This window comes from Odontesthes bonariensis, chromosome 22 (assembly GCF_027942865.1).
Source record: "Odontesthes bonariensis isolate fOdoBon6 chromosome 22, fOdoBon6.hap1, whole genome shotgun sequence".
Taxonomy (NCBI): domain Eukaryota; kingdom Metazoa; phylum Chordata; class Actinopteri; order Atheriniformes; family Atherinopsidae; genus Odontesthes; species Odontesthes bonariensis.
Genome location: NC_134527.1, coordinates 11,214,303 through 11,228,723, shown reverse-complemented (window position 1 = coordinate 11,228,723; position 14,421 = coordinate 11,214,303).

The following is a 14,421-nucleotide window of genomic DNA, read 5'->3' as shown; positions in this document are numbered from 1 at the left end:
CAATGTATTTCGCTTAATTTCTGGTGAAAATATTCTTTACTCTGTAATGTAATTATTTTCCAAAGAAATGCTGTCACTTGTTGAATGCATGAGCCTCTTAACTTGATGGTTTGGCACAACCATGACCTCATCTGTCAGCCCGCAGTCCTATTTTCAGTGTTTTTCTAATTAGAAAGAAACATGATGACTGTGCTTCTATAGCTAGATGAACATCAGGGCAGCAACAGCAAAAGGATGTGTTCTTGACTGCCAAAGCACATTCCGTAGTACGCTGAATGGTTTCTCTTTTGGCTTTACAAGGAAAAACAAGAAATCCATTTGAGAGGAGGAAAGAGGTTTTAAGAAGGTACAGATAGGGGTAGATTAGAATGAGTATGTTAGAAGGATTTCTTAATATTTATTATGGATGACCAACACAAATCGTAAGATTATATAGAATTTAAAATGAAATGTGGGCCAATCGGATATTTTTTCATGACACAGAAGCTAACTCAAAACAAATGTTTTAATCAAAGCTCTGCTTGCTTCCTGGGGCTGCCTCAATCCATGATACCATCTATGTTACCCTAATGTGTTGCATTAAATATTACTGATGTGCCCCGGAGATCCCAAAGTGGTGACTACAGAGACTACGGAACAGCTGTATGACTATAACCCTGCTGCTCCCTTTGCACGGAATCAAATTCAAAATGACTTCAAATCAAAGCGGCTCATCTTGTTAAATTAATATATAGCAATTTTTTGTGACTTATTGGCAGATTTCCTAAGATTTACATGTTTTAATTGATCATTTTCTTACCTTGCCAATTTTTTTTGGTTTTGTAATTTCTAATTAAGCATTTTCAGTTTCACTTTTAATTCTATGCAACCCTATATATATAATCAATGTCCGTATGCGTATTGTGTTGTAACTGTGCTAATGCTGCTGTCGCAAAAGAAGAGCTTTGATCTCACTGAGATTTATTCCAGGCTTAATAAAGGTTATGACAATATTAACTAGCAGGAAAAACAGTTATTTCAATTGTAGACTTGCGTGGAAACAGCATCAAACTAAGTTTTGTGAATAATGGTTGCAGCTTAAATCATTACTTCAGGCAAAAACTCAAAACTCAAAACCTAAAATACAGGGTTTTCTTTAGAATATGCAGTATTTTACATCGTGGATATCAAAACAGGCTGGACAATCGGTCAGCACCTGAAAAATGGACTACATTGAAATCAATTGTTTTCAGAGTGCATGTCAGCCGTAGGATGCCTGCAAGTTTATATGTAAGTTATAAAGCCTGCAAAATGTGAAGAATATAATGACATTATATGTCATTTGGACTGGACTTGGTGATAACGTTTCTTTTGTAGTTTTCATTCTTAAAAGTTGTTTTAGGAACATTTCATCAATACAGTAAAAAAGAGATTTTGGTTCAGACTACGTCTTCAAAATCAGTGGAATAAAGAAACAAGGTGAATCAGAGCACAAAGCTTTTTGTTGTGATAATCTTCGCTGTGGGTGAAGACTAAAATTGGTACCTTACATGCTTTCTGACAGTATCAGGATCAGAGCCTTGCTCAGAGGTTAAACCACTGAAATATGGTTTGTATCTCTTGGCGTAAGGCGTAAGAGGTGTAAGTGCAATACATACTTCTATGTAACCATGCTTTTCTTTTTCTTAAGGTCATCGAGCAACTTATTAAGTCTACAGTCTGTTACTCATTAACATGAGAATCCTTGGCAGTGCCCGATGGCATATATCAACTATCTCCAGTTAATGTTGTGCTTATCATTTTCAAACTCTTGTTGGTATTCTAAAGTAAAGAGATTGACCTTTTGCTTATATCATCGTTAACTCCCTTGCTCTCTTGATTTCAGAATAGTTGAATAACCTTGACCATCCCCTTTGAGGATAAGTATAAAGTTCTCTACATTATTTGTTGAAACATGAAGTCTGGATTGAACAATATTTTCAATGGCTTAGGCACGTAAGCCTTCATATCAACATGGTTTGCATAATAGCTTAGCATCTTTTAATTAGGGGAGGGATTTGGAGATTCATCTCTGGCTCTCATCAGTGTTTTTGCAATAATGCAACAGCATAATCTTTTTGCACGAGATGTACTATACATACTGAGCCACTTCCTCACACTTTGACACACATTGTGTAGAAGAAGATTGGCCCACAAAATAAATTGCCCATTGTTTGTCATTCCAGGCCATCTGGAACACAGCCTGAAAACTGTCACTTATAGTGACAGTATCGTTGTCTGTGTTCATTGCAACGCGCAAGAGGCTCTAAGCAAGAGTAAATCACAGTCATGCACACTTTCTTTATTCTTTCCATGACTGTTTTTCTTTATTAATAACATATGTATAGAAAAGCTGTTAAAAGTGACCTTTAGAATTTATACTCATACACCAATCTTCCAAGTGGTGAGGGACTGCTCTACCTCTTGAGCCACAGTCCCAGACTGTCTATGTGTACCTAGACAATCAGCACCGCACCATGAAGCCAGAAGATTATAGTAGCCCCCCCCTACTCGAGAACAATCACAAGCTTGAAACAAACATCCAGGCATACCCCTCTCTCCACTGTCTGCCTTCATGCTAGTGTCATCCTCCACTGGAGCCTCTAAACATCATGCTGAATTCCCTAAGCTGAGCAGATGAGCAAGGGTGAGGGAGTATAACTTGAGATAAGAAAGACCATACACAACCACATGCACGCACACAAAAAAAGTGAGGAATTGGGGTGTTTAGGGAAAAATGCTATTGTTGACAAACATTTACTGTTATTTGGCTGATTGTCATATGATTACCTTCCATCTACATTGTTAGTGCTTGGCTCCTATTGATGGATTTCTGTTTAATGTCCTGGTCTACCTCTGGAATTGCATCTACTCAGTAGCCAGCTGCTAGCTCTATTTATCCCACAATGGAAGTTTGCAGTGACATTATCCGACCTGTGGAACTCTGGCATATGGACAGATAAAGGAAGGAGGCGAAGGAGGAACTGAGAGAATTTGCTCCAGTAATGGGTCTGTTGTGTCCCCATGTGCTCTTTCCCTTCTCTCTGCTGAATAGAGAAGGCATGTGCCTTACTGGGAGACAGATGGTAGAAAGCAGATTTCTTTTGGTGCCAGGAGGGATACAGAGGGAGGTAGCAGGAAATGAAAGAAAAAAGTGGGAGGACAGTGGGAGAGAAATGGAAGTGAAGAGATTATTTTCTGAATCCAGAGCTTGTCACTGGAAATCCTTTGATTTAAAAAAAAAAAAAAAAAAAAAAAGCAAACACATACACACACACGGCCATTACAGCAAATGTTTTTTGTGTTTGACGTTTGACAAGATGAAAAATCAACACCCTAAGTGGGACTTGGAGATTTTATTTTCCTGTTATGAACAATATGTTCTTCCTTTTCGAATTATCTTGATCTTCATCCCGCTATCCTTTGGATTCACATTCTGACAAAACGGTTCAGCAGGATGTACCTCTAGGTGAGATGTTGGGGCGAGACATGCGGTTTGTCTTTCATCTACATGGATACTTTAGAGTGTACTTAAGCACAGCAGTACTTTGAGATACTCATTCTAACCATGACATTAGTCAAATTCTAACAGTTAGTAAGTATATTATTTTGGCATTTAGCTTTTAACCAATGTACTGCTGATGCAGCCATGTGTATCAATAAAGTTAATGGAGTTCCACTTACAGGACCGATCTGAATTGATATGGGTCATGTTCAAAATTATTGAAATACAAGTTTTTTCATGAAAGCAACACATGTTTTGGGCATAAATAATAGTACTTTAAAGTGAAAGGTTCTTAATTTTTAGTTATAGATTCAGATTCACAGTCCAGCAAACGTTTTGGTGCCATTAAATCACTATGGTACCCTCAGAATACATTGGCCTAGATATTCTTTTTCAGATGAATATAAACTAATTGCTTCTGATGAGCTGGGACTTTGACCTTTCCTGGCATTAAAACACAGACCCATACTGGTCATCAATAATGGTAGGTCCAAATGAAAGGTGCAAACTATTCCCTAGTTGAAAAAGCTATTCCTTTTTAAGCTACCACTGGCAGCTATCTCCTGATCCATTCTGCAAGCCACACAGCAGGTTGCTTTGGTCTCTAGAGTCACTTAATCGTATTCCCATTTGCTGCATAAGTAAATGACATTTCTATGCTGCTGCTTCTTCCCTGGTGGCTGGTAAAATGGCACCCCAAATTATTTCCACATTTAACACTTTTAATTGCTGTCATGCACTCCAGAAAGCGTGTCTCAGATTCACTCCAGGAGCTTCATTGTGGTCATCCATCTGTGTTCTACATGCATCTATAGATTTGTGAACCTTTCATTGGCAGGGCTAAATGTCTGACTCTGATCTGAACTATCTACTGTAAAAAGGTTAATTGAATCAGTAATCTATTTAACTTTGCCCTCAATTACTGACTTAATCAAATGCTGAGTCCACAAGCGAATCAGCTGAAACTCAGATGGCGAGCCAAAACATACTGCATTCACATCATAACTGCTCACACATAATAATACTAAACTGTGGCTACACTCACTTGAAAAACAAAATTAATTTTCATGCTGGTGACATTCAAACAATTGCAGTTTTTTTGCATTTTCCATCCAATATTACATTTCAGATAAGAAATTCCAGTAACACTGACTTTTCAAAAATGCTATTAGAAAGGGGTCACATTATGGTGCAGACATCGTACAAGCTTCTGAGCTATCAGCAGTGTAAGCTTCAACTCACTGACAGACAGGCAGAGGAGGCTTGACATGGAATGTCAGGGCAGCAAATAAATGTTTGATTGGGAAAGTGGGCCTAAAGAAAGGCAGCATGCACAGATGGACAGGCTGACACCACCCAGATAATGGAGCTGCCAGAGCCTCTCCCACATTACATCTCACCTCCCCAAAACACAATCTCAGGAAAACACATCCGCTTGCAAGTGCAGTCTGTACACAAATCGGCACACACAAACAGGGGCATTGCTTGTGCACTCTCAAGATTTGTATTGAGCTCAAGAATTAGATACCTGAGAAAAAGACAGGTACAAACAGGAAAAAGACAAGTGTAGGTAGGGCTGGTGTGAGAAGAGGCTTGATTGATTGGAGGCTAAGGTATAGGGCTCCACTTAAAAACCACCTCACCCTCTCCTTGTACCAGTAATCTCCCCTGTAAGTTCCAACAGTCAGGCTGTAATTTGATAAATCGCTAGGCTGAGATAAAGTGACAATTGGCTTGACAGTGTGGTAGCTTCCCATCCTGTGACACCCATTATCTTATTCCTTTTTACAGCACATTAAATATAATTAACTTTCTTCCAGGGCTTTCCATTAAAAGACATACTAATGATTTGTGTTGCCAGGGAAAGAATAGGGTTAAAAAGAAAGGGGACAAGGTTGTCAGAGCAAAATAATGGAAAGTGCACTGTTGAGACATATGTTGAATTGGTCTGAAGTAATTGATAGCTGTGACCAACTTCCTTCAACCAGTTGTTCAGATTTGTTAATTATCACTATCCTTTTCTTTAATCACACCAAACCAACAAGCCCTCCACTCAAACTGACCAAATAGGTTGTTTGTTCAAACCAATTAATCTATACAACATAGATCTGCCCTCTAAACTCTCCTATTACACACACCAGGAGTTGGGTTTCAGCAGCAACATTACATTACCAACAATCATGGTTAGGGCTAAAATACATTCTTTTTACCTCCATCACCAAAATGGATGACATTCTGGTGGTCGCCTCAGTGATACGTCAACACAGCATCATAATATGATGTCACTTCCAGGTTGGATTTAGCCAATAACATTACTTGTAAAAAAAATAAAAAAATAGACCTTATGTTATTGGACTGTAAACATTTTACTCCAATTCATCAGAATCAAATAGAATCTTCAACAATCTACTACAGGTTTTACAATGAACTCATCAAATATGCTATTCTTTGTATTTCATTATTGATGATGATATTATATTTCGACTGTTGCAATGTGTGTGGATCAGCACCACTGACTGTCCTAGAGGAAAAGACACTTCAAAAGCTTTTAAAAGGTTTCATCGTTGCCATGATATTGCTTCATACTGCTATAAGTTTCTCCAAGTTTCCAAATATTAATTTTGTCTGTGGTATATTTGTAACTTACAGCCCACAATAGAAATGACCATGCTGTCTTCTTTTATATTCACAACAACATTATCTTCAAGGAGTTCTGCCTTTTCACACCTGGACCTCTTTCACTTCAAATAAGTGTCCTTTTGAATGTGCACACACATACAATGCAGTCTTTGCAGCAACAGTAGACATAGTTTTGAATGGAACTGTTCTTTATCGTTCCATACAGATACTGCTGCTTATGGTCTTTAAACAACAAATGTAAACACACAGGACATAATGACTAGAAATTTTTCAGACAAGCTTGCAGTGCAGTCCTTAAAACATTTACCTTTTGTATTAGTTTCAAACTATGTTTTCAGCACAGTAAATGTTTGTGAAAACATGGGCACTTCAAGAGTATTGAATAATATTGTTGCTACAATAAACTTTTGCATGTAGTGCAGATTGAAAAGTGAACCAACACATCTTCCTTCTGGTTACTCTTGTATCAAAAAAAAAAAGATGTAATTTCACCAAAAAGAAACACAACTGAGGACTCAATATTATCATAAACAAACATACTTCTTTGTTACCAAAGGAACATTCGTGGAAAAAGTGGACCCAAATGCAAGATAAGGAACAGCAAGTTTTAGCCAGCACATGGTCTTTGTAGATTTATCAATTAAAAACTGAAAAAAACCACAAGAAAACACATAAGGAATCAACATAGGAATTAATACTCAGGGCCATGAAAAAAAAACAAAAAACAACACAAAATGATCACACAATGGCCAACAGTACACCAAGAGTAAATATACAGAGAGAGTAATGAGGGAATGGAAAACATGTGAGGCTATCAGCAAAGCAGCCCAGGTGTGACACGTATAGGTAGTAAAGCTCAACAGAACAGACACTGGGGAAACTCTACAAAATACAAAAAACAGGAAGTAACTGAGGATCAACAAAGAAAACCAGAACATAGGAAAACTCAGATCATAGGACAATTTAAAACACAAAAACCCACAGATCATGGCAGTTTATTCTATAGACCTGCATGGAAAAGTGGGAAAGCCTGGCAACTATATTTTCCAATAAACACACACGTACCCAAAGTTTTTTTGTTGTTGTTGTTCTTAAACAGATCTTTGACTTATAATGTCAAATAGCCCTCACCATCAGTGAAATCAGTAAACTATCACTTGGATTTTAATGATGTTGAATGTCCATCTATCCATCCATCCATCCATCCATCCATCCATCATCTTCTGCTTCTCCGGGGATCGGGTCGCGCGGGCAGCAGCTTAAGCAGAGAAACCCAGACGTCCCTGTCCCCGGCCACTTCCTCCAGCTCTTCTGTGGGGTTCCCGAGGCGTTCCCCCGGGGCCTCCTCCCAGTGGGACGGGCCAGGAAGGCGTCCAGGAGGCATCCTAACCAGATGCCCGAGCCACCTCATCTCACTCCTCTCGATGCGGAGGAGCAGCGGTTCTACTCTGAGCGCCTCCCGGATGACCGAGCTTCTCACCCTAGCTCTAAGGGAGAGCCCAGACACCCTGTGGAGGAAACTCATTTCGGCCGCTTGTATTCGCAATCTCATTCTTTTGGTCACTACCCACAGCTCGTGACCATAGGTGAGGGTAGGAACATAGATTGACCGGTAAATCGAGAGCTTCGCCTTCTGGCTCAGCTCCTTCTTCACCACGACGGGCCGGACGGGCCCGCATTACTGCAAACACCGCACCAATCCGCCTGTCAATCTCCTGCTCCATTCGTCGCTCACTCGTGAACAGGAACCCGAGATACTTGAACTCCTCCACTTGGGGAAGGATCTCATTCCCGACCCGGAGAGGAGTAAAGACTTGGCTTGAGCTCACACATAGTTTCAAAGGTCTGAAGGTCAGTCTGTTGCTCACCCACACTGAAACAGGATTTAGAAGCATTACTGGCCTTTAATCAGTTCAACTCATGAGATGTTGTCATTTTAACCAATTTTAGTCATTTGAAATGTATTAGGATGTCTTTTGGTATCTGAGTCATCCAATGGTTGTGAATACTGATCAGATATAACATTATGAATATAGCCTAATGTTGAATAGGTCCTCCTCATGCTGTCTAACCAGTCCGGGCACAGACAATGAACTTCTGAAGGTGTCCTGTATGCAGGGCTACAATATATTATTTTCACAATGCAACCATCACTCTTGCTGGTAAGCGTCTAGTGGCCAAGCCTTGGCTCCTGGGACTCGGTTGGGCTCAGCCCAAAGAAGAGTCAGGAAGCCATCCCAACATGGGCCCAACACTTTTGTAGAGGAAATTCGAGGTCATGTGCAGTGTGAGCTGGACGGCTGGCAAAGGCGGGGGCCTAGGTGTGCCGATCCCGGCGTAGTAAACTGGCTTTTGGAACGTGGAACGTCACTTAGCTGGCAGGGAAAGAGCCGAAGTTGGTGTGTGAGGTGAAGCGGTACCGACTAGATATAGCTGGGCTCACCTCCACACACAGCTTTGGCTTTGGAACCAAACTCCTGGAGAGGGGCTGGACTCTCTCATACTCTGGAGTTGCCAATAGAGAGAGGCATGGGGATACTCAAGAGACCCCGCCTGAATGCCTCCATCTTAGAGTTCTCCCCTGTGAGGGAGAGGGTCGCCTCCTTTTGCCTGCAAATCACAGGAGGGAAGGTTCTGATTATTGTTTATGCATATTCACCAAACAGCAACTCAGATTACATGGCCTTCTTAGAGTCTATGGGTGGTGTCCTGTAGGGGGTGTCATCTGGGGATTCCATTGTTCTTCTGGGGGACTTCAATGCCCATTTTGGTGACACCCCCTGCAGGACCTGGTGGAGTGATGTGGAAAGGCGTGATTGGGAGGAATGACCTTCCTAATCTGAATATGAGTGGTGTCTTGTTTTTGGACTTCTGTGCTAGTCATGGATTGTCCATCACAAACACCATGTTCAAGCATAAGGTGGCTCATAAGTGTATCTGGTACCAGACCACCTTATGCCAAAGGTCAATGATCAAATATGTTGTTGTGTCATCAGACCTGCGGCAGTATGTCTTGGACGCTCGGGTGAAGAGAGTTGGATACGTTGGAGGGGGAGACTGCTGGATGAATGAGTAGTGAGGATGAACTGGGAAGGTCTGGTGAAGGCCCCTGTTCAGGAGGTTTTTCTCTCACGGTTTTTCTCTCACATACCTCCCCCTCTCACAGGGGAGGTCGGGGACATGGAATCTGAATGGACCATGTTCAGGACCTTCATTGTGGATACAGCTTCCAATAGTTCTGGCCTAAGGTTATCGGAGCCTGTCGTGGTCGTAACCAGAGAGAAGCCGTCAAGCTGAAGAAGGAGGCCTTTTGGGCTTGGTTGTCCGAGGGCTCATGGTAATGGCAGGTCAGAGCGAGAGATGGACATATTGGGGCTTCGTCAGCTGTAATAAGGGCACTGCTCTGGTCTATTGTGGTAAAGAAGGAGCTGAGCTGTAAGGGAAATCTTTCAATTTACTGGTCGATCTTTGTTCCAACCCTCACCTACGGTCATGAAATCTGGGTAGTGACCAAAAGAACGAGATTGCGGATACAAGCAGCTGAAAGTGTTTTCCTTCAGAAGGTGGCTGTGTTTAGCCTTAGAGATAGGGTAAGGAGCTTTGCTCATCAGGAGGTACCTTGGAGTAGAGCTTCTGCTTCTCTGCATCGAAAGGAGTCAGCTCAGGTGGTTTGGGTATATAGTTAGGATGCCTCCTGGTCACCTCCTTTTGAAGTTTTCCAGACACATCCTACTGGGAGGAGACCCGGGGACAGACCCCAGAACTCGCTGGAGAGAATATATATCCCTTCTGACCTGGCCTCGGGATCCCCCCGGAGAAGTTTGAGAGTGTCGCTGGGGAGAGGAATGTCTAGATTTCTCTCATGAACCTGTTACCTCTGCGACCCGACTTCGGATGAGCAAATGACAATGGATGGATAAATGGATGCAGTTACTCTCACAAGCACTAGAGATAGCATTTTCTTCAAATATTACCATGGGTTTTTTCAGTCCGTACAAATGCTCAATAGTAACATATTTAGGAAATATATTACCATTCAGTGTAATGTTATTGCCAACCAGTGTATGGAATTCACCATCTAAAAAATTCTCTTTACAACACCTCATAATACATTGTTTCCTGTGAGCCCAGATTAAATGTGGGTGCTCACCAGCCTTCCCAGGTTAAGGCCAAGTTATTAAACAGACTGAGCAGAGGTACTCCATCATCCAGTTTCTATATTCCATAGTTACTATAGAGTTGTGTATGCTTGTCAAAGAGACAATGTTTTTAAAAAGAGAAAAAGAGAGAGAAAATTTGCATTGAAGCAGTTTGTGTAATGCAGGCCATGATAAATAGCCTTAATTGATCAAAATGCTTATGCCTATTTTTTTTCAAAAAAATAATTTTATGATTATTTGTTTGTTTTTTAAATCCTCAAACATTTGACAGCCTTGATGAGGATGACTAGAATAATCAAAAATATTTCTGTCAATACACTTTACCATTAATATAAGAACTGTTTTGGTATATGCATATACAACATCAACAAACAGCAGCTATTTCTTTGATTACTTTTTCAGCAACCATTTCCAACAGCAATGCTCTCAACCTGGTCTGTCAGTATGGTATTGTGCTACAAAACAAAGACGACAGCGAGCAAGGCATCATTATCACTTCAGGGACCCAGAATACTCATTTCCCTCAGGATGCTGGTAAACACAGACCTTCGAACAAAAATACCAATGGAGTTAAAATAAGCAAAAAATAAATTCCAGAGTGTGGAGGTGGTACTCTGTGTTCAATGGATGGGGATACTGCAGCTGCAGTTCCCTCTCTTCTTGGACCTCAATAAGGCCACCACCACAGGGATTTCCAAAGAGTAACTGCACATGGCTGAAAATGCCACGTTATGTTTCTTTTAATGAACTATTTTTTTTTTTTCAGGCCAAAACCGAGTCACTTACACCAACATTTCCTTGCGTCTGACGCATCTTGCTTTCAGTTTATATGTGTACACAGAGCGAAAGGCCAAAGGCATCTTTGGCTTGATGTCAGCAGAATAAAGAAAACAATACCACATTCAAACCTGCTTAAATGCACTATTCTAAGCCATAAATCAAAGTGATAGATACACACACACACAAACACACTCACAAGATAATTCTTTACAATCCATCTAAACCCAACCAATGACAAACATACAATCAGAAGGCCAAAAGGAATACTCACCAGTGTACACACACACGTGAACATCTGTAACTCAGATCTTACAATCTGAAATGTCTCTCTTTTAGACTATTTTTTGAGGATTATTTGTATTTATGAACAACTACAGTGCTTTCGGTCATTCCAAACCTCAAACATGAATATTCAAGAAAGTAAAAGAGAGGTTTTGGCTTTCTTAAGAAAATATCTATATGTGCACAATTATTGGGCAACTATTAGTGTGCATAATTATTACACAACTAAATTAAAAACACACATTTTCCCCATCTCACTTTCTTATTTTCATCTGTTTAAGTAGGAATTATAAAAAAACTCAAAATGTTCGAATAAACATTTCTGAGATTTAGGAAAAAAAAGTGACCAATATCCACCCTTCTTTTCAATAACAGTGATAAGCCTTCCATTCATGGAGTCTGTCAGTTTCTTGATCTGTTGACGATCAACTTTTTGTGCAGCAGCAACCACAGCCTCCCAGACTTTGTTCAGAGAGGTGTACTGTTTTCCTTCACTGTAAATCTCCCGTTTAAGAACTGCCCACAATTTTCAGTAATCACTCGCCAACTCCACCTTTTCTCCAAAAATTTAGATAATATCTGGCTTTTTTCTGGTCCTCCAAAAACATAATCTATGATCACTTCTTTTTTTTGTGTTCACAATTAGGTGATTGCTCCCACACCATGCAACAAAGTGGGGTACCAGTTCCCCGTACTCGGCCTTATGTCCATCACTAATACACCCAATAACTGCAGAGTCATCTGAGTATTTTTGGAGATTACAGGACTCTGAAGGTGACAGCACAGGAAGTCTGAGGACCCCTGTGGTGCTTCTGTACTGATCTGTGCTTCTCAGACACACAATCCTTCAGTCTCACAAACTGTGGCCTGTTTGTCAGGTCATCAATAATCCCAGTGGTTGTGGAGGCATCCATCTGTATTTTTCTGGAGCTTTTTTATATAACATTAAGGGCTAAATTATATTAAAAGTACTGAAGAAATCAATGAACACGATCCTCACCATGTTGCCCACTATGTTCAGAGAGTGGGCTCACTGAAGCAGGTAAATTATGGCATCTTCCACACCAATCTTAGGATGATAAACAAACTGCAGTAGGTCATGAAAGTTTCACTTGCCCACTGAGATGAGCCAATTGCAGTTTCTCCATAACTTTCATGAAATGGGATGTTAGGTCAACTGGTCTTTCGTAACTGAAAGCCAATGTTTGAGGTTTGTTATATACTGGAACAAGGTAAGTCTTCAATAGATATGGAACTTTCTCCTGACTAAGGCAACAGTTTAAGATGTGCTGTAGAATTTTACATTGCTGTTCTCCACAGGGCCTTTAGGACTCTGGGGCAGACACCATCTAACTCTAACCAACCACTCTTTAGTGTGAAGTACCATATGCAACTCTCCACCTAACCTTTCCTGTCCCACAGCAATATCCCAACTACAGTGAAAAAAAAGGGGCAAATTTCAAGCAAAAGAAATACCAGTGTAGTAATGCTACTCAACATCAAGAGGTGTAGAGAAGAAACGTTTCTGTGCAATCTGTTGGTTTTTTAGCCAGGAAATTGATTTTGAATTGGCTCTGTATGTATGAATTTAAATAATTTTTAATTTAATGAATTGAACTTGATTGGATTATGATTTTAATAAATTAGACTCTAATTGGCTTGAATTGGACTGTTTCACTGAAGTGCCTTGAGATGACAAGGCTGAATGAAATTGAAACTATATGTATATGTGTGTGTGTTTGTGTGTGTGTGTGTGTGTGTGTGTGTGTGTGTGTATAAAAATAGAAAAAAGGACTAAGACCACAGATCCTCAACTGGATGTGGTAAGACTGTGGACTGAAAAAATGTTCAGTTGCGCACTTCTGATATCAGTAATGTAATTGGTGATGTTTGCCACTGTGCAAGTCAAAGGACTGAAATGGCAAGGAGATGAAAAGCAGAAATTGTCACCTTGAGGACTGTTGTCATAGCAACGGTAGGAAAATTTAGCAAATGGGATAACTAGTCATGTATCGGCATTGCAAATGTCAGTGGAGATGGTCTGTAATGGTGTAAGGGTTCTGTTCCATTATACCTGACAGTAGCTGTCGGTTACTTAGCGCTAGACTGCAGACCCAGAGATTTTTGTGTCAGCAAGAAAGATACCAAGCACTTGAGCATAGAGGACAAAGGCACACATCTAAATTTACTGAGAGTGAAAGGCCGCATTAGTGGTTTGGAGCACATCAATGGTAAGGAGAAAGAAGGTGAAAAAGATAGTTTTGTGGATTGGAAGAGTTTGTAAAGTAATACAATAAGTAACAGAGATCTTTTCAAAACGATGAAGTTTCTTTTTTTTTGTAAAAAAAGGGTAAGTGAACACACTTAAGTAGGATTAAGCCAGAAAGCTTGGAAAAACATGTTACGGTGTAACAAAGTGTCCCGACCTGGGAAATAAACCAATGAGAACTGATGGGTGATGTTAAATGGTTATTTATTGGAAAAGAAAAGTAATATTATGATGATTAACAGAACAACAAAACCCAAAATCAAACTGTCAACCTCCTTCCACTGAAAGAGTAATGTTTCACGACTACCTGCACAAGCTACTGCAAAAACACTCCAACAATAGCTGGCCCCACTGGCCCCTGGGTTGCGTCTTCCAGCATCTTTTAAAAGCAGCCCAGCTGTTTAGACCTAGTCACTCACAGCTGGGACAACTCACCTGCTCACCAACTCACCTGGCTGCAGCCCTAACACACACACACACAAAAACACTATATACGACCCTTGGGTCGTAACAAACAAATTTGGCTGAACATACTTAGCTGAAATTACTTAGTTGGCGATTCCCCAGAGAAGTAAATAGTAAGGCGATGAAAGATCAGAAAGTCTTTTGGTCTTTTAACCTGCTCTAATTTATTGACTTAATTCACAAACTACCACACTCTTAGGTAAGATTGCAAAAATCACATTTTCACTGGGCTTCTTATTCTAAATGAAAAAAAAACATGCTTTACAGTTTTTCTAGTACCCTGGGGATATCTCCATTAGGTT